Raw genomic sequence first — 22,409 nt, 5'->3', positions numbered from 1 at the left:
AAGGTTGCAGTGGGCAAGACACCTGCTGTGGCTTTTGCTTAAGGTGCAGCAGCTTGTGCTAACACTGTGTACCTCTAAATCAGCCCCTATGTTAAGTGATATTTAAATGTGACAAGTTGGCTTTAAAAAAATGCTTTATATTTATTTATTTTTTATTCCAGCATTCCAGCTAATGTATTCTGGCTGTCCAGGCATTGTTTTATAGGAGCAATTATATTTGTTTTATTTGCAAAGAAAAACTCAGAATACCATTACTAGATAAGGAAACATGTCTTCAGTTTAATATGTGGTGTATTATATGTACAACATTCACTTAAAGTTTAGATTAAAGTTAAAATGAAAAATATATTTTGCTTATAACCATTAGAACAGAATGCCGCTGTAAAAGCCACTTTTGTATTGACCTTACAAAATGTTTAACATTACACACATGCCTACTAACAAATGCTCAATTTGGCACTGAATTACTTGCACATTCATATTAGAAACATTGTTACTATCCATTTTAATGAGTAGGTAAAAAAACTAGTATTATGAATTGTTTGCTGAAGCTTCTTTGTCACTATTCAATTAACATGTTCGAAAGCTACATAAATTGCACCTTAAACCTTAAACATAATGTCTTTCGGAAAAGAAAACCAAACTAATTAAAAGCATAAAAAAGTTGTAAATCTATTTACAATGTAATTTTTAAACTTCAGGTCACATTTAAAGTGCATTGGTCACTTACTTATAGCAGGCATTTGGTGGACCGATCCATAATTCAACCTATAGCAATAATGGGGAACCTTTGGCACTCCATCTGTTGCTGAACTACACATTCCAGCATGCACCGCTACAGTTTTAGCATGGCCAACTAGCAAAACTGTATCAGGGCATGCTGGGATGTGTAGTTCAACAGCTGGAGTGCCAAAGGTTTCCCATCACTGACCTACAGTATAGTACCACCTGAATATTAAGCAGTGTTATCAGTGAGTATGGTATGGTTAATCTCAGGGTTGCCACTGGTTCATAGATAATTAATAAGCTGTATTCACTTGGGGAAAAAAATAATACTTCTAATGTCAATTTGCTGTTGGTATATTTTAATGTGAAGATAAGTTTAAACTTGTTGGTTACAAAATAATGGGCCAGATGTAATGATGCCTAAGTTCGGTGGCCATGCGGGATGCCAGCCAAATTCAGACCTTTTTTATTTAATCACTTAGAAGTCATGGTTTTTCAATGTAAGTGATTGACCCTTTAAAAAACATTAGAGTTTGGCTGGCATCCTGCATGGCCACCAAACTCAGGAGTCATTACATCCAGCCCAATAAATGAATTCATGCATCAAACATTACTGTATAGGCCAACAGAAATCCAACAGAACAATAAACATGAAAAAATACTTTTAGTTCAAATGGATACTATTGCTCAAAAAATAACTTCTCTCAGTACTCCTAGAACTTGCTCATTCAGCATTTCCAACATCAAACAAAACTATATATTATATTAGAGATGAGCGGGTTTGGTTCTCAGAGAACCGAACCCTACCGATCTTTGCCTTCTGAGTTCGGTTCCGAGCCAGGCTCTGGTTTTTCCACCTGACTCGGAAACCCAAACGTGGCAAAACGTCATCATCCCGCTGTCGGATTCTCGCAGGATTTGGATTCCATATAAGGAGCCGCGCGTCGCGCCCATTTTCACTCAAGTCTCGGAGAGTTTATTGAGAGGACGTGTCCTCAGTGTTCAGTGTCTGTGTGGGGGTGGGAAAGTGGGGTCACGAGTCTTGTGCTGTGTTGTGCTGCTCAGTCCAGTCCAGTGTAGTGACAGTGTCCTCTGCTGCCATATATCCAGTGAAGCTGTATAAAGTGATGGTGTTGTGCTGTCCAGTCCAGTGTAGTCAGTGTAGTTTGTGCTGCATCAGTCCAGCCAGTCACAGTGTTGGTGTCCTCTGCTGCCATATATCCAGTGTGGCTGTATAAAGTGGTGCTGTGTTGTGCTATCCAGTCCAGTGTAGTCAGTGTATTGTGCTGCATCAGTCACAGTGTTGGTGTCCTCTTCTGCCATATATTCAGTGTAGCTGTATAAAGTGGTGTTGTGTTGTGCTGCATCAGACCAGTGGTAGTGTCCTGTCTCATCAGTCATTCAAGTGACGATATACGCTGCTGCTATATGTCCACTGCTGCCGTATGATGATAATAACAGCAACCACAAGTCCCTTACAGTGTTGTTTTGTTGTGCTGCATCAGACCAGTGGTAGTGTCCTGTTCATCAGTCATTCAAGTGACGATATACGCTGCTGCTATATGTCCACTGCTGATGTATAATAATAATAACAACAACCACAAGTCCCTTACAGTGTTTTTGTGTTGTGCTGCCTCAGACCAGTGGTTGTGTCCTGTCCATCAGTCATTCCAGTCATTCCTGTGCTACATATTGTCTCATATAACGCCCCAAAAATAATAGAGAACAAAAATTTTGAGGATAAAATAGGGAAAGATCAAGAAGAACCACTTCCTCCTAGTGCTGAAACTGCTACCACTAGCCATGACATAGACAATGAAATGCCATCAATGTCGTCTGACAAGGTCAATGCCCAATGTGATATTAGAGGGCATGTAAAATCCAAAAAGCCAAAGTTCAGTAAAATGAACCAAAAAAATAAATTTAAATGGTCTGAGGAGAAATGTAAACTTGACAATATGCCATTTACGGCACGGAGTGGCATGGAATGGCTGAGGGCCTGGCCTATGTTGATGGCTAGTGGTTCAGCTTCACATGATGATTGAAGTCCTCATCCTCCCGCAAGAAAAATTAAAAAAGTTAAGCTGGAAAGAGCATAGAGAATAAATGTGCATTCTGAGATGGTATCACAAATTCCCAAGGAGAGTCCAAGTGTGTCGGCGGTTGCGATGCCTGACCTTCCTAACACTGGAAGGGAAGAGTTGGATCCTTCCACCATTTGCACGCCCCCTGCAAGTGCTGGAAGGAGCACCCACAGTCCAGTTCCTGATATTCAAATTTAAGATGTCACTGTTCAAGTACACCAGGATGAGGATATGGGTGTTGCTGGCACTGAGGAGGAAGTTGCCGATGAGGATTCTGATGGTGATGTGGTTTGTTTAAGTCAGGCACTGGGGGAGACACCTGTTGTCCGTGGGATGAAGAAGCCAATTGGGATGCCTGTGCAAACTACCAAAAAAGACACCTCTTTGGTGTCGAATTATTTCTCCACAAATCCAGACAACAGGTATCAAGCCATCTGTTGCCTCTGTCAATCTGTAATAAGTAGGGGTAAAGATGTTAACCACCTACGAACATCTTCCCTTATACGTCACCTGCTGCGCATTAATCAGAAGTCAGTGTCAAGTTGTGAAACTTTGGGTAAGAGCGTAAGCAGTCCACTGACACCTAAATCCTTTCTTCCTCCTGTACCCAAGCACCTGCAAGCAACACCACCAACTCCCTCAACGTCAACTTCCTCCTCAGTCAGGAACGTCAGTAGTCCTGCAGGCCATGTCACTGTCAAGACTGAGGAGTCCTCTCCTAACCGGGATTCCTCCGTAGGATCCTTGGGGGTCATTCTGAGTTGTTCGCGCGTTGCCGATTTTCGCAAAGGAGCGATTAAGGCAAAAATGCGCATGCGCATGGTACGCAGTGCGCATGTGCTAAGTATTTTAGCACAAAACTTAGTAGATTTACTCACGTCCGAACAAAGAATTTTCATCGTTGAAGTGATCAGAGGGGGTCATTCCGAGTTGTTCGTTCGTTATATTTTTCTCGCAACGTAGCGATTAGTCGCTAATGCGCATGCGCAATGTCCGCAGTGCGACTGCGCCAAGTAAATTTGCTATGCAGTTAGGAATTTAACTCACCGCATAACAAGGTTTTTTCTTCGTTCTGGTGATCGTAATGTGATTGACAGGAAGTGGGTGTTTCTGGGCGGAAACTGGCCGTTTTATGGGTGTGTGCGAAAAAACGCTACCGTTTCTGGGAAAAACACGGGAGTGGATGGAGAAACGGAGGAGAGTCTGGCTGAACGCTGGGTGTGTTTGTGACGTCAAACCAGGAACGAAACTGACTGAACTGATCGCAGTTGCCGCGTAAGTGTGGAGCTACTCAGAAACTGCTAAGAAGTGTCTATTCGCAATTTTGCTAATCTTTCGTTCGCAATTTTGATAAGCTAAGATTCACTCCCAGTAGGCGGCGGCTTAGCGTGTGCAAAGCTGCTAAAAGCAGCTTGCGAGCGAACAACTCGGAATGAAGGCCAGAGTGTGATTGACAGGAAGTGGGTGTTTCTGGGCGGAAACTGACCGTTTTCTGGGAGTGTGTGGAAAAACGCAGGCATGCCAGGATAAAACGCGGGAGTGTCTGGAGAAACGGGGGAGTGGCTGGCTGAACACAGGGCGTGTTTGTGACGTCAAACCAGGAACGAAACGGGTTGAGCTGATCGCAGTGTAGGAGTAAGTCTCGAGCTACTCAGAAACTGCTAAGGATTATTTATTCGCAATTGTGCTAATCTTTCGTTCGCATTTCTGCTAAATTAAGATACACTCCCAGAGGGCGACGGCCTAGCGTGTGCAATGCTGCTAAAATCTGCTAGTGTGCGAACATCTCGGAATGACCCCCCTTGAGTGATACGCCTGCTGTTGCTGCCGCTGCTGTTGTTGCTGCTTGTAGTCGATCATCATCCCAGAGGGGAAGTCGGAAGACCACTTGTGCTAATTCCAGTAAGCAATTGATTGTCCAACAGTCCTTTGTGAGGAAGATGAAATATGACAGCAGTCATCCTTTTGCAAAGCGGATAACTGAGGCCTTGACAGCTATGTTGGTGTTAGATGTGCATCCGCTATCCATAACTAGTTCAGTGGGACTTAGAGAATTGATTGAGGTACTGTGTCCCCGGTATCAAATCCCATCTAGGTTCCACTTCTCTAGGCAGGCGATACCGAGAATGTACACAGACGTCAGAAAAGAGTCACCAGTGTCCTACAAAATGCGGTTGTATCCAGTGTCCACTTAACCACGGACATGTGGACAAGTGGAACAGGGCAAACTAAGGACTATATGACTGTAACAGCCCACTGGGTAGATGTATGGCCTCCCACAGCAACAACAGCAGTGGCACCAGTAGCAGCATCTCGCAAACGCCAACTTGTTCCTAGGCAGGCTACGCTATGTATCACCGCTTTCCTTAAGAGGCACACAGCTGACAACCTCTTACAGAAACTGAGGAACATCATCGCAGAATGGCTTACCCCAATTGGACTCTCCTGGGGATTTGTGATATCGAACAACGCCACCAATATTGTGCGTGCATTACATCTGGGTAAATTCCAGCATGTCCCATGTTTTGCACATACAAATAATTTGGTTGTGTAGAATTTTTTGAAAGGAGGCCCTTGCACAAACTGGCTTTATTTTACCTAAGTTGCCCTCCCTCCAGTTTGTACTCCAAAAGAGTGTGTAGTGCAGCCGGTAACTTTGTCAGCGATCGGCGTAGGAGGTTGCTTCCACTAAATGTGGAGAAGATGATGTTCATCAAAATGAATTATAAATTCCTCTGGGAAGACCTTTACCAGCAATTGCCTCCAGAAAGTACACAGGGGCCTGTGATGGTGGATACCAGTGGGGACAAATTAATACAGAGTGAAAGGGGTGAGGGATCGGAGGATGAGGATGAGGTGGACATCTTGCCTCTGTACAGCCAGTTTGTGCAAGGAGAGATTGATTGCTTCTTTTTTGGTGGGTGCCCAAACAAACCAGTCATTTCAGCCACAGTCATGTGGCAGACCCTGTTGCTGAAATTATTGGTTTGTTAAAGTGTGCATGTCCTGTTTATACAACAAAAAGGGTGAGTGGGAGGGCCCAAGGACAATTCCATCTTGCACCTCTTTTTCTTCTTTGCATCATGTGCTATTTGGGGACTAATTTTTTTTATGCCATCCTGTCTGTAATTGCAGTGCCACTCCTAGATGGGCCAGGTGTTTGTGCCACACACTTGTGTCGCTTAGCTTGGCCATCCAGCTACCTCATTGCACCTCTTTTTCTTCTTTGCATCATGTGCTGTTTGGGGCCTATTTTTCAATCTGCCATCCTGTCTGCCACTGCAGTGCCACTCCTAGATGGGCCAGGTGTTTGTGCCGCACACTTGTGTCATTTAGCTTGGCCATCCAGCTACCTAATTGCACCTCTTTTTCTTATTTGCATCATGTGCTGTTTGGGGACTAGTTTTTGAATAGTGCCATCTTGTCTGCAAATGCTGTTCCACTCCTAGATGTGCCAGGTGTTTGTGCCGCACACTTGTGTCACTTAGCTTAGTCATATAGCCACCTCAGTGCAACTTTTAGGCCTAAAAACAATATTGTAAGGTGTGAGGTGTTAAGAATAGACTGGAAATGAGTGGAAATGAATGTTATTGAGATTAATAATACCGTAGGAGCAAAATATCCCCAAATTCTGTGATTTGAGCTGTTTTTATTTATTTTTTCAAAAATCAGCCAGATCCAAAACCAAAACCAAAACTCGAAAGGGTGGTTTTGGCAAAACCAAGCCAAAACCAAAACACGAAAGTGGAATTAGAACCAAAACCAAAACACAAAACACAAAAGTGCCCGGTGCACATCTCTAGCAGGAAGCAACAACAATTGGAAGGTCAATGGGCAAACACACAATTGTTGTCCAGACCATTCTACCAGAGTGCTGAATTGGCAAAAATTTCTATAACAAACAGCTATAATCAAATACAACAAATATTAGCATCATGTAACTAATATTCAACACACTGACTGTTCTAGCAGATGATATATAATATGCAGAGCACTGTGCCAGTTTAGAGTTTGTGCTGCAGTGTCTAGGCATGGAGTCAATCAGACCCTCTGGTCTGCAACAGGAACATCCACAAGGTGGTATGGGCTTTGCTGCCAGGAGCCCATAGATGTTGGATCTCTAACTGCTCCTACAGTAAGATGTGACTAGCTGAAAAGTTGGTAGAAACTAAGGGACTGTTTCAGAGGTGGATTCTATACTGCTTTTTTTGTACTGTGCATTTATCTAAGTTGCATTCTGCATGCATCACAGTGATTTTTAGATGGCAGTCGCAGTGAGAACTTGGTCTCAGAGAAACTGACAGTCAGTGAATGTTTATGGGAGGATACAGGACAGTAGCTACCCAGATGCAGGTGAGTCATGGGCAGCAAATGCATCTAAAATTGCTATTTAAATTACTCCTGAGGCTTGGTTCTGACTAATATTCTGAGTAGCCATATCTTTGCTCAGATGTTCAATTGTGTGACCGATGGTGTGTCTTTGTACACAAATAACAGAGTAGAGAAGCAGCTGTTGGACATCTCTGTATGAATTCCATTGGCTGCAGCATTAGCATAAATTTGCTTCATACAAAGATGCAGTCATGAATGAAATAGAGTCCACCTTTGAATCGAGTCCTAGGTGTAATGCTGAATCAGCGAGCAGTAGAGTGTCATGGTCCAGAGGCCTATCTTCGGTGATGGGTCCCGGGGGCTGCCCATCCGCTGGCTGGTGATGTGGCAGCTGGGATTGGCGGGGGCCACTGGCATGCTGAGGCAGTAGATAACAGTGACTGTGTGGTCTGTGGATGCTGGAGTGCTGCTGCTGGAAGGCTGGCTAGGTGAGATCCCGCTCTCTGGCATATCTGTAGTGCTGGGGGCCACCATGTTGCAAACCGATTCTAAGATTGCCAATGGAATTTAGTTCCTGGTCTCTTCCAGCCAATCATGGGCTGGCTGATCTGGTAAAAGGTGCCAGCACAGTCTCAAACCTTGCCTGTGCTTTATGTTTCTGCCTCAGTGCAGGTGTTCTAGCCTTGAGCTCCCCACAGGTTTCACTTGTGGATATTCCAGTGTTTTAAGTATATTTTCAGCTCCACTGAATTGTCACCGTGATCTGCCTTCTGCTGTATGAACCTTCAGTGGTCACCCCAGCTCTGCTGTCTACAGTCAGTCACATCCTCAGGAGTCCTATCCATAGAGGGAAGACTGCGTGTCCCATTTGTTCTTCAGTCATGTCTAACAATCATCCATTCTGCAAAACTCCTTCAGTGTTCTTCAGTCACATCTAACAATCATCCATTCTGCAAAAACCCCTTCAGTGTTCTTCAGCCACATCTAACAATCATCCATTCTGCAAAAACTCCTTCAGTGTTTTTCAGCCACATCTAACATTCATCCATTCTGCAAAACTCCTTCAGTGTTCTTCAGTCACATCTAACAAACATCCAATGTGCAAACTTTTTCTGTATTCTTAAGCCACGTCAAACAGTCATTCATTACACGAACTCTTTCAATAAATTCTGTTCCACAAGAATTCTATATTCAGGTCTATCGGAAAATTCTTCATCTTTGTACCTCAAATATTTGATCTTATATGTATTTTCGTTAATAAAAGTATATGAGAAGAAACTACATTCATCCTCTTCGTTTTCTCCTCATAGAAGCATTCACTTCTGCAGCTAGCACACACCCAATGGATTCACAAACTCATCCGTCTTTGACAGATAGAAGTCAAATGCACTGTAGCTGCGGTCATGGATACAGGTATATAATTAGAAACAGGCTAAGGTCAGGGTGACAATATCAGATGTGCAAATGTTATTACAGGCTTAAGTTAGAGGTATAGGCAAGAGTCATGGTCTGGAACAAGCTATGGCCTGGTACACAGGAAATCCAATATTATAATAAGAATGCTGGAGCAAGGTAGTGAGACTTAATATTTGGGCACTAAATAGTGCTCAGAATGCTGTATAAATAAGTTTCAGTTTAGCAATTAATGTTTCAAATACAGTATCATGTGGCCACTCCTTTAACTCCAGCACAAAGCCACTCCTCCTCCTAGGGGAAATATTAAGGGATGCCAGAGCAGAGGAGAGCTGAGAATAGATGGAAAGCAAGGAAGAAATCTCCCACCAGCAGATCCAGAAATATTGAGCAAAGCTACTTTATGTGACAACTGTAGTGACTTCTATACAATACTGAGTGATTTATAATATACACGGGAATACACACCTCTGTATAATACACATGGGATCTAGGGGGTCATTCCGAGTTGATCGTCTGCTAGCTAGTTTTAGCAGCCGTGCAAATGCTATGCCGCCGCTCACTGGGGAGTGTATATTAGCTTAGCAGAAGTATGAACGCACGTGCAGCCGAGCTCTGCAAAAACAGTTTGTTCAGTTTCAGAGCAGCTCTGAACCTACTCAGCACTTGCAATCACTTCAGCCTATTCGTGTCCAGATTTGACGTCATACACCTGCCAAGCGAATGCCCAGCCACACCTGCATTTTTTCAGACATGCCTGCATTTTTGCAAACACTCCCTGAAAACGGTCAGTTGACACCCAGAAATGCCCCCTGCCTGTCGATCTTCTTGCTGCCGTCAGCGCAACTGAAAACTTTGCTAGAACCTGTGCACAACCACAACGGGATTTGTACCCGTACATCGCGCATGTGCATTGCGGGGCATACGCATGCACAGAAATGCCAATTTTTAGCCTGAACGCTGCGCTGCGAACAACGACAGTTAGCGATCAACTCGGAATGACCCCCCCTAGTCACCATCCCATCAGTCAGGATGTCGAGGGTCACAATACTGACAGGCATCCTGTCAGAATCCCAACACATTCCACTAGTAAGTAATAATGTTAGGATTAGGCTGCGGGAGGGGGGAGGTTAGGCTGTGGGTGGTTCAGGTTAAGATGTGGGAGGGGGGAGGATAGGGTTAGGCTGTAGGTGGTTAGGGTTAAGATGTGGGAGGAGGAGGTTAGGGTTAGGCTGTGGGTGGTTAGGGTTAATATGTGGGAGGGGGAGGTTAGGGTTAGGCTGTGGGTGGTTAGGGTTAAGATGTGGGAGGGGGAGGTTAGGGTTAGGTTGTGGGTGGTTAGGGTTAAGATGTGAGAGGGGGGAGGTTAGGGTTAGGCTGTGGGTGGTGAGGGTTAAGAAGTGGAAGGGGGAGGTTACGGTTAGGCTGTGGTGGTTAGGGTTAATATGTGGGAGGGGGGAGGTTAGGGTTAGGCTGTGGGTGGTTGGGGTTAAGATGTGGGAGGGGGAGGTTACTGTTAGGCTGTGGGTGGTTAGGGTTAAGATGTGGGAGGGGGTGGTTAGGGCTAGGCTGTGGGTGGTTAGGGTTAAGATGTGGGAGGGGGAGGTTAGGGTTAGGCTGTGGGTGGTTAGGGTTAAGATGTGGGAGGGGGAGATTCGGGTTAGGCAGTGGGTGGTTAGAGTTAAGATGTGGGAGCGGGAAGGTTAGGGTTAGGCTGTGGGTGGTTAGGGTTAAGATGTGGGAGGTGGGAGGTTAGGGTTAGGCTGTGGGTGGTTAGGGTTAATATGTGGGAGGGGGAGGTTAGTGTTAGGCTGGCTGTGGGAGGTTAGGGTTAAGATGTGGGAGGGAGGAGGTTAGGGTTAGGCTGTGGGTGGTTAGGGTTAAGATGTGGGAGGGGGAGGTTAGTGTTGGTCTATGGGTGGATAGGGTGAAGATGTGGGAGGGGGTGGTTAGAGTTAGGCTATGGGAGGATTGGGTTAGGGGGAGGGTAAGGCTTACAGTACTTACCAAAATGTGTTGGATTATGACAGGTGGGATGCCGCTGTCTGCATTTTGACTGTTGGCATCCTGACTGTTGGGTTTCTGTGCACAACCCAATAAATATATATTGGGTGTGACTCCCATACAGTACAGGGAGCATATTAATGACCTTTATACTGTATAATGCAGAGATCATCATAGTAAGCAACATTCAGTATACAATATACTGTACTGATTAACCCCGCACTCCAAGGATACTAGGTAGCAGCTTCCAATATAAACTCAAAGAGTAAATCATATGAAAAAGGGAATCACTTCATTGCTTGAAATAAATGAAATGAACATAAAAATAAAATTGGATGATAAATAATATGAGAAATAAAATGAAAATTAATTCAATAAATTAAATGATAAAAGCCAGAAGCATGCACAAAGAAAATAGAAAAAAATTCACAGACAACTCAAAAATGTTTTGGCTCTTTTCTGTTGGGACCTCACAGCACTGACCAGGTACAATGTGGGTAACACTGCAGCTCTCCCTACTTTTCTCTATAGATCACAAATTCTCCTGGACCCCAGAGTTTACAAACCATTAAATTCAAATCCTCTCGATGTTCCAGCAGGGCTGACAATGATAATGGTAGGCTGTAACCTCTTTTAAAAGCTGGTCTCTGAAGCAAGCACAGTGGGTCTACTTACTGTTGCATTTCCCTGTGTTCAGGTTAATGGAGCATCTCAGTGCAGCAAGCGGGCAATGTGACATCAGTGTACTTGGATTGTCAGTCAGTCAGTAACAGGTGTCACCAATGCATTTTGTCATTCAACAGTAGACTTACTGTACCTTACCATTCCTTTAAACCGGAATGCTCATAGATTACACAGGTTCTGTAGCTGATCAAAACCAGGTAAAATGCAAGATTGAAGTCAGCCAGCCACAGACAGAACCTGTGTAATTAATTTCTGTCCCAGTTTAAGTGGATAGTATGGTAAGTCTACCCAACAGTAAAGGGCCCTACACACATGCCGATATCACTGCATGATATGAACGATCTCGTTCATTAATGAACGAGATAACGTTCATATCGTGCAGTGTGGAGGCACCAGCGATGAACGATGCGCGGCCCCGCGCTCGTTCATCGCTGGGGCCATGTCGGCTGTGCATGCAGGCCAATATGGACGAGATCGTCCATATTTGCCTGCAAGTCTACGGAGCCGGGTGACGGGGGGGGGGGTGAAGAAACTTAACTCCCCCCGTCACTGCCCCCCCGCCGCCGGGTCGCCAGTTGCCCGTATCGGCGGTCGGGCAGCTCGGCGGCATATCGCCGAATGTGTAGGGCCTATAACTTTGTCAAGTCAATCTGAACAGAGTACAATTATTCCTTTTAGCCCCTAGATTGTTCTTTGATTGATAACCAGGGGAAGAGACACTTGGAACACTGTGCACTGTAAATGTCCAATACAAAAAAGTGTATCTTTCATAAAAAAGTGATTAAAAAGTCTGTAACAAATTTATTCTTTAATAACTTTTCATAAAATATTAAATTCAGTAGATAAAACACATTTCTTTTGCTTCCTAGTTATTAGCTGAAAATGCACTCATGCTGTTTAGTTACTTCATTGACACAAATAATATAAAAAATACCCCTTTCACACTACCTTCAAAATCCTGACCAGGGTTATGGAGCTGAGACCTGGGAATTTCCCAGGTCTCATGTCTGAAAGGGGTAAAAGAAACAAATGTAGCCAGCACGAAACATGTTGCACTGTCTATGGAACCTAACACTGCCACCAATGTGCATGCACTCTGGCTTAAAAGAAAATATACAGTAAGACTGCAAAGCAAATTATAATAATAAATTATAAAAAATAAATAATAAAAATATAGAGAAAAATAAAAATAAATTAAAGCAAACATAAAAATGTAAAAGTCTAAATTAAGGCCACATCGGAGTAATGTTTTTATTTTATATATTTGCTCAGTTTAGGATCTTGACATTTCCTCTACAAAGTTTCCCTAAATCCAATCATATTACTTTTTTCTTATAGCGTGGAACCAGAGCCGTATTAAGACTAAAATTCAATTAATTTTATTAAAATATAGAAAATACATAAAAGACTGTCCCTAAACCTTTTATTGAAACACAGCACTAAATGATTCTAATAAATCCTTGTAATATTTTTATAGGCAAACAATTTCTCCTCACTAGCAACACTAGTATAATATGCTTTTTAGCAGAGAAAATATGTTTACAAATTTATGCAACAATATTGATACACTCAATACCACAAGATTCTAGATGTATCACCTAGCAATAAAGTAATCACTGTTGCAATATTAGTTCCTGTGGCACAGATGGTTACAAGTTCAAGAGATTATCTCCAGATATATAGCAAGTGTTCCAGTGGCTAGATGTTAATTTGCCAAGCAGAAGAAATTACTATGCATGCATTGTTTAAACTGTATTGCGGGATTATAATTAGCAATCTCTGTTGAGCATGGCCATGCTGGTAATAACAATTAGTTGTACCGCGTTGCCTTGTGGAAAACCCAGGCCTGCATGGAATCTCAGTCCCCTAGGATTTTACCCAGTGGTTGAAGTGGGAAATGTGAAGTGGTAGCATGAAAAATTTAAACTGTTTACTCCAGAGTGTACTGTTGCGCAAAAGGGATTATGTCCTTAAGAAAATGGGTGATGAGACTGACTTGGGTGATGAGGCACACAGTGGTGATGTGGTGGGCCAGAAAACTAACTGTAGATTCTGTTGAAACTCACCAGTTGCTTCTGTGACTTAACTAAGGAGGAGGCTGCAGTAAGATGGCATTGGTCTGGTCACTGAGCCTTGTAGAGGTGTCAGACTGCTGGTAGAGTGAGGAGGGTTCCAGAGGAGAGATAAGGAGAAGAGAAGGTGGCATACAATGTGGTACTAGGGAGGGAGGAGGTATAGGGAAGCCTCAGCATGTAAGAGGCCCCAGCAACACGAACGTGCGCCCAGACAGCTGCAATGATGGCTAGTATGAGGGACAACAGGTGGAGAATGTGACGAAGAGAGGCAGTGGGTGACACCAGGGAGAGGGTGACAGAGAAAGTGATGGAAAAAGGTAGTGGCTGACACCAGGGAGAGGGTGACATGGAATAGGTCATTGGAGAGAGGCAGTGGGAGAGTAATATATTACAAATTATTTACCTAGTCCCCGAACTGCAACATGACTCATCCTTGGGTTTTAAACTGGGAATGGTCACAAAATCACGATTTCAATTAGCAATGACAACCTCAGGAGAGAGAAAGCTGGGGGAGGAGCTGGGAGGAGAGGGGATCATGGCCCATTCTGTCACTCTGTACACTCTGCTTCAGCTGCTGAGCTGGTCACTTTACTCTGAGGTACTGTAGTCATGCAACAGAGACTGGCAAGCAGGTAGTGGTGGCAAAGAAGGCAGTGAGATACAGGCCCCTATGACACATATATAAAAGAGGAGGGAAAGGGGCACACTTTACTTTTTTTCTCTTACATCCTAGAGGATGCTGGGGACTCTGTAAGGACCATGGGGTGAGACATGGGCACTATAAAGAAACTTTAGAATGGGTGTGCACTGGCTCCTCCCTCTATGCCCCTTCTCCAGACCTCAGTTAGTTCCTGTGCCCAGAGGAGACTGGGTGCATTACAGGGGAGCTCTCCTGAGTTTCTCTGAAAAAAAGAAATTTTGTTAGGTTTTTTATTTTCAGGGAGCACTGCTGGCAACAGGCTCCCTGCATCATGGGACTGAGGGGAGAGAAGTAGACCTACTTAAGTGATAGGCTCTGCTTCTTGGCTACTGGACACCATAAACTCCAGAGGGAGTCGGAACGCAGGTCTTCCCTTGCCATTCGTCCCAGAGCCGCGCCGCCGTCCTCCTCACAGAGCCGGAAGAAAGAAGCCGGGTGAGTATAAGAAGAATGAAGACTTTAAAGGCGGCAGAAGACTTCAGATCTTCTCTGAGGTAACGCTGCGCGCCATTGCTCCCACACACAACACACACTGCAGGCACGGATGGGTACAGGGTGCAGGGGGGGTGGGGGGGCGCCCTGGGCAGCAATATTACACCTCTAGGACTGGCTTGTACATATATAGGCTGCGGAGGCTGTATATATTAAAATCCCCCGCCAGTATTACAAAATTGAGCGGGACCGAAGCCCGCAGCTGGGGGGGCGGAGCTTAATCCCACAGCACTAACCAGCGCCATTTTCTCCACAGAGCACTGCAGAGAATCTGGCTCCCCGGACTCTCCCTTGCTGAACACGGTGACACAGGGCAGAAAAGAGGGGGGGGGGGTGGCATTTGTAAACGCGCAGTGAGTGTATTATATACAGATGACTATATATAAAAGCGCTATTTATCTGGGAATTTTGTTTCTAGTGTGAGTTGGCGCTGGGTGTGTGCTGGCATACTCGCTCTCTGTCTCTCCAAAGGGCCTTATTGGGGAACTGTCTCCATATAAATATATCCCTGTGTGTGTGGGGGTGTTGGTACGAGTGTGTAGGCATGTCTGAAGCGGAAGGCTCATCTAAGGAGGAGGTGGAGCAGATGATTGTGGTGTCTCCGTCGGCAACGCCGACACCTGATTGGTTGGACATGTTGAATGTTTTAAATGCAAATGTGGATTTATTACGTAAAAGGATGGACAAAGCAGAGTCCAGGGAAAAAGCAGGGAGTTAATCCATGGCTTTAGCTGTGTCACAGGGCCCTTCAGGGTCCCAAAAACGTCCTCTATCCCAAATAGCAGACACTGATACCGACACGGATTCTGATTCCAGTGTCGACTACGATGATGCAAGGTTACACCCGAGGGTGGCCAAAAGTATTCATTATATGATTATTGCAATAAAAGAGGTTTTGCATATCACAGATGATCCCTCGTTCCCTGACACGAGGGTGCACATGTTTAAAGAAAAGAAACCGGAGGTAACCATTCCCCCGTCTCATGAGCTAAACGAGTTATTTGAAAAAGCTTGGGAAACTCCAGATAAAAAACTGCAGATTCCCAAGAGGATTCTTATGGTGTATCCTTTTCCTGCAAGGGACAGGGTACAATGGGAATCCTCACCCAGGGTGGACAAGGCTTTAACGTGCTTGTCCAAGAAGGTGGTGCTACCGTCTCCAGACACGGCAGCCCTCAAGGATCCTGCTGATCGCAGACAAGAAACTACCTTAAAATCTATTTATACACATACGGGTGCTTTACTCAGGCCGGCAATTGCATCTGCATGGGTATGTAGCGCAGCTGCTGCTTGGACAGATACCTTGTCAGCTGATTTTGATACCCTAGATAGGGATACAATTTTATTGACCTTGGGTCAATTAAAGACGCAGTCTTGTATATGAGAGACGCTCAGAGAGACGTGGGGCTGCTAGGTTCGAGAGCCAACGCCATGGTGATTTCTGCTAGGCGAGCCCTGTGGACCCGCCAATGGACGGGTGATGCCGACTCCAAGAGACATATGGAAGCTTTGCCTTACAAGGGTGAGGTTTTATTTGGGGAAGGTCTCGCGGACCTGGTTTCCACAGCTACCGCGGGTAAATCTACTTTTTTGCCTTTTGTTCCCCCACAGCAAAATAAAACTCCACAATATCAGATGCAGTCATTTCGGTCGCATAAGTCCAGAAGAGGTCGGGGCTCATCCTTCCTCGCCAGAGGTAAGGGTAGAGGGAAAATAACGCCTGCTACGGCTAGTTCCCAGGAGCAGAAGTCCTCCCTGGCTTCCACTAAATCCACCGCATGACGCTGGGGCTCCACTGAGGGAGTCCGCACCGGTGGGGCACGTCTTCGACTCTTCAGCCAGGTCTGGGTTCTGTCAGACGTGGATCCTTGGGCGCTGGAAATTGTGTCCCAAGGCTACAAACTGGAATTCGAAGAGGTGCCTCCTCGCCGATTTTTCAAGTCGGCCTTGCCAGCTGCTCCCCCAGAGAGGGAAATAGTGTTAGCTGCAATTCAAAAACTGTGTCGACAGCAAGTGATTATCAAGTATCCCTTAGTCCAACAGGGGAGAGGGTACTATTCAACCCTGTTCGTGGTCCCTAAACCGGATGGCTCGGTCAGACCCATATTAAATCTAAAATCCCTAAACCTGTACTTGAAAAAGTTCAAATTCAAGATGGAATCGCTCCGGGCAGTGATCTCTAGCCTGGAAGGGGGGGATTTTATGGTGTCACTAGACATAAAGGATGCCTACCTTCATGTCCCCATATATCCTCCTCATCAGGAGTACCTGAGATTCGCTGTACAGGACTGTCATTACCAGTTTCAGATGTTGCCGTTTGGGCTTTCCACGGCCCCGAGGATTTTCACCAAGGTAATGGCGGAGATGATGGTGCTCCTGCGCAGGCAGGGAGTCACAATTATCCCGTACTTGGACGATCGCCTGATAAAAGCGAGATCGAGAGATCAATTGCTGAAAAGCGTGTCGCTCTCCCTGAGAGTGCTACAACAGCACGGTTGGATTTTAAATCTACCAAAGTCTCAATTGATTCCAACGATCTATCATTCCGAGGCATGATTCTGGACACGGACCAGAAGAGGGTTTTTCTCCCAATGGAAAAAGCCCAGGACCTCCAGAACATGATCAGGGGCCTGCTAAAACCAAAAAGATTGTCTGTTCTTCAATGCACTCGAGTTCTGGGAAAAATGGTGGCGGCCTACAAGGCCATCCCCTTCGGCAGGTTCGATTCGAGGACATTTCAGTGGGACCTTCTGGACAAGTGGTCTGGATCCCATCTACAAATACATCAGAAGATAAACCTGTCCCCCAGGGCCAGGGTGTCTCTCCTGTGGTGGCTGCAGAGTGCTCACCTTCTAGAGGGTCGCAGGTTCGGCATTCAAGACTGGTTTCTGATAACCACGGACGCGAGCCTCCGAGGATGGGGAGCAGTCACACAAGGAAGGAATTTTCAGGGACTATGGTCAAGCCAGGAGGCTTGTCTACACATCAACGTACTGGAATTGAGGGCCATATACAACTGCCTATGACAAGTGGAGAATCTTCTTCGCGACCTACCGGTTCTGATTCAATCAGACAACGTCACAGCTGTGGCTCATGTAAACCGCCGAGGCGGGACAAGGAGCAGAGTGGCAATGACGGAAGCCACCAGGATTCTTCGCTGGGCGGAAAATCACGTAAGCGCTCTGTCGGCGGTCTTCATTCCAGGAGTGGACAACTAGGAAGCAGACTTCCTCAGCAGACACAATCTCCATCCAGGAGAGTGGGGACTTCATCAAGAAGTTTTTGCAGAGATAACAAGTCATTGGGGAATTTCTCAAGTAGACATGATGGCGTCACGCCTCAACAAGAAGCTTCGGAGGTATTGTGCCAGGTCAAGGGACCCTCAGGCAGTAGCGGTGGATGCCCTGGTGACACCATGGGTGTTTCAGTCGGTCTATGTGTTCCCTCCTCTTCCTCTCATCTCCAAAATATTGAGAATCATAAGACGAAAAAGAGTGCAGACAATACTCATTGTTCCAGATTGGCCTCGAAGGGCCTGGTATTCAGATCTTCAGGAAATGCTCACAAAAGATTCGTTGCCTCTTCCTCTCAGGGAGGACCTGTTGCAGCAGGGGCCCTGCATGTTCCAAGACTTACTGCGGTTACGTTTGACGGCATGGCGGTTGAACACCGAATCCTAGCTGGGAAAGGTATTCCGGAAGAAGTCATCCCTACGCTGATAAAGGCTAGTAAGGAGGTGACGGCGAAACATTATCACCGTATCTGGAGGAAGTATGTATCTTGGTGTGAAGCCAAGAATGCTCCTACGGAAGATTTCCATCTGGGCCGTTTTCTCCACTTTCTACAAGCAGGAGTGGATATGGGCCTGAAGTTAGGCTCCATTAAGGTACAGATTTTGGCCCTATCTATTTTCTTTCAGAAGGAATTGGCTTCTCTCCCAGAAGTCCAGACTTTTGTAAAGGGAGTGCTGCACATCCAGCCTCCTTTTGTGCCCACAGTGGCACCATGGGACCTTAACGTGGTGTTACGGTTCCTAAGCTCTCACTGGTTTGAACCGCTTCAGACGGTTGAATTAAAATTTCTCACTTGGAAGGTGGTTATGTTGTTGGCCTTGGCATCTGCGAGGCGGGTGTCCGAATTGGCGGCCTTGTCTCACAAGAGCCCCTTTCTGATTTTCCATATGGATAGAGCGGAGTTGAGGACTCGGCCTCAATTTTTGCCCAAGGTGGTTTCATCATTTCATATGAACCAACCTATTGTGGTGCCTGTGGCTACCGGTGTCTTGGAGGACTCCAAGTCCATGGATGTAGTCAAGGCCTTAAAAATCTATGTAGCCAGGATGGCTCGGGTTAGGAAAACAGAAGCACTGTTTGTCTTATATGCAGCCAACAAACTTGGCGCTCCTGCTTCAAAGCAGGCTATTGCTCGCTGGATCTGTAACACGATTCAGCAGGCGCATTCTACGGCTGGATTGCCGTTACCAAATTCGGTAAAGGCCCATTCCACTAGGAAGGTGGTCTCTTCTTGGGCGGCTGCCCGAGGCGTCTTGGCTTTACAGCTTTGCCAAGCAGCTACCTGGTCGGGTTCAAACACTTTTGCAAAGTTCTATAAGTTTGATACCCTGGCTGATGAGGACCTTGCGTTTGCTCAGTCGGTGCTGCAGAGTCGTCCGCACTCTCCCGCCCGGTCTGGAGCTTTGGTATAAACCCCATGGTCCTTACGGAGTCCCCAGCATCCTCTAGGACGTAAGAGAAAATAAGATTTTAAATCTACCGGTAAATCTTTTTCTCCTAGTTCGTAGAGGATGCTGGGCGCCCTTCCCAGTGCGGACTATTTTCTGCAAGGCTTGTATATAGTTATTGCTTACATAAGGGTTATGTTACAGTTGAGATCAGTCTTTGCCTGATACTGTTTTGTTCATACTGTTAACTGGTTGCGTATATTCCAGGTTGTACGGTGTGGATGGTGTGGGCTGGTATGAATCTTGCCCTTGGATTAACAAAAATCCTTTCCTCGTACTGTCCGTCTCCTCTGTGCACAGTTCTCTAACTGAGGTCTGGAGGAGGGGCATAGAGGGAGGAGCCAGTGCACACCCATTCTAAAGTTTCTTTATAGTGCCCATGTCTCCTGCGGAGCCCGTCTATACCCCATGGTCCTTACGGAGTCCCCAGCGTCCTCTACAGACTAGAAGAAAAAGATTTACCAGTAGGTTTAAAATCTTATTTTTTTACATTTTCTATATACATAAAACAAGGCTGTCATCATGTATGTACACACGCCTCTCTCTCCCCCTCCCCCACTCACCTTCCCTAGGAGTAAGACATGACAGCCAGGGACTGGGGGAGGATGACACTAAGCACAGTCCCGCCATCACTGACCCAGTATTATTGCCCAGCATGACAGACTGCAGCTCCATGAACAGATCATCGCACACAGCACCCCACTGCCACTAGTCCCCTACATCAGTAGTATGGTGGCAGCAGCAGTGCACCAGGACCCCTTTTGCCCACTGGCTGTAACAAAAAAATCTGCTGCTACTGCCCTCCTCACCACCTCCAAGTGTACCTGGTCAGCTCCTTGTGCTAGTAGGCTGTTCATCTAAGAGGAACAAAGCCCCAGAGCAGAGGACAGACAGGTCTGTCAGTGTCTGAGTACTGTGCCCCCCATTGTGACGCTCCTGTAGCTGCCTCCCATCCAGCAAGTAGATGGCAGTGGAGGGAGAATGGTCACGATCCTGCAGCACCTCAGCCCCAGAGAGCAGTTCTGCTCCTCTTGGTTTTGCCTTGCAAATGATTGCCAGTTTAAAAATACGGTCAATCTCAGCTGAAGTTCCTGTCCTCCGCAAACTCAGACTCTATTACATTCAGTGTATGTGCCTATTAGCCTTACTGATGTTATTTATATGTTCCACCAGTCCTGATCCTGAATTTCCTATTTATAAGGCCTGCACATTGTAGGCCACATGAGCATTCATGAGATAAAATTCTCCCTCGATATTATAACTTAAATACTGGGTGATTCTAAAATTGGTTCCTGTTTTATTCATGAGAAAATGTTCAATATGTTTGGTGCAGTTGACTGCTATATTTTTATAACCTGTTCAAATATTGCAAAAATGGAAGCCTTTCTTTAACTTTGTGCATTTTATTTTTTTGGTGGTATACAGCTCTTTGTCAAAATGTTCTTAAGGGTATGTGCTTTCTTGTATACAGTCAAAAGATTTGTTCAGGATGTTCATATCCTGAATCAGATGTAAAAGATGCCAATGATTCAATACCTTAGTGTAACTATTATATTGTGTAACAAATAATGTTTTAGAAGGCTCTTGGTTTTTTTTTTATTCTATATTTGATGAGTGCATTCCTATAGAGTTACCTTAATTTACTTAGGCTATTCTCTAGTAGCTTCCTTGAATAATTTCTCTCTAGGATTCTCTTTTGTAGTGCCTCCTAGAATGTTGCTAATCAATTTAGGGTGATGATTACTGGAAGATAAAAGATAATTATTGCAGTACACATTTTTTAAAATAATTGTTCCAATTTGGTCCTACGCAGGGAAAATCTCTAGACATTTTCTTGACTGCGAGCCTAATTCAGATCTTTTTGCAGCAGCAAATTTGTTAGCTAATGGGAAAAACCATCTGCACTGTAGGAGTGGACAGGTATAGCATGTACAGAGAGAGTTAGATTTGGGTGGGGTGTGTTCAAACTGAAATCTAAATTGCAGCTTAAAAATAAAGCAGACAGTATTTACCATGCACAAAAACAATATACAATAACCCACCCAAATCTAACTCTATCTGCAAATGTTATATCTGCCCCACCTGCAGTGCACATGGGCCCTCATTCCGAGTTGTTCGCTCGCTAGCTGCTTTTAGCAGCTTTGCACACGCTAAGCCGCCCCCTACTGGGAGTGAATCTTAGCTTTGCAGAATTGCGAACGAAAGCAGAATTGCGAATAGAAATTTCTTAGCAGTTTCTGAGTAGCTCGAGACTTACTCTGCCACTGCGATCAGTTCAGTCAGTTTCGTTCCTGGTTTGATGTCACAAACACACCCAGCATTCGCCCAGACACTCCCCCGTTTCCTCAGACACTCCCGCGTTTTTTACCCAGAAACGGCTGCGTTTTTTCGTACACACCCATAAAACGTCCAGTTTCCGCCCAGAAACACCCACTTCCTGTCAATCACACTCCGATCACCAGAACGAAGAAATTTCTTTGTTAAGCCGTGAGTAAAATACCAAACTTTTCAGCAAATTTACTTGGCGCAGGCGCACTGCGAACGTTGCGCATGCGCAGTTTGCGACTAATCGCACAGATGCGAAGAAAAATAACGAGCGAACAACTTGGAATGAGGGCCATGGTTTTGCCCATTAGCTTACAAATTTGCTGCTGCGATCAGATCTGAATTAGGCCCTGTATCCATTTGTGAACTCCAATTTTAGTTAAAACTATTTATGTACAGTTTATTAGGAACTCATTTAATGTTGCTAAATCTCCATCCCAATCAAAAAGTACATAATCTATGAAGCTGTGTAGAACTCTGAACTGTGCTTTTCTGTGTGTGCATTGGAGACGCGGAGCAAATCTTTTTCTGTTTCACATTTCTAAACGTAGGGATTATATAAACAAAAAAAGTAGTTCTTAAATTACAAACATCGTTTGACTTTACAATGGAGAATTCACAAATGCGCAATGATTTTAAAAAATGACAAATGGTGGATGAACACCAGTATTGCACCAGCCAGAAGCTCAATTCACTGAATACACCATGCTGCGACAAGGCACAGGCAAATGTTATACAACCATTTTTTGTACTACATGCCATATGGAGGATAGATGAGCGAGGCTACATCTGTAGGTGCATCAGTGTTTTTATAATTGGTGCAGTGTGTGTAG

Source organism: Pseudophryne corroboree, chromosome 2 (genome assembly GCF_028390025.1).
Source record: "Pseudophryne corroboree isolate aPseCor3 chromosome 2, aPseCor3.hap2, whole genome shotgun sequence".
NCBI lineage: Eukaryota > Metazoa > Chordata > Amphibia > Anura > Myobatrachidae > Pseudophryne > Pseudophryne corroboree.
The sequence above is the reverse complement of the archived record's forward strand: the minus strand, read 5'-3'. Positions refer to the sequence as shown.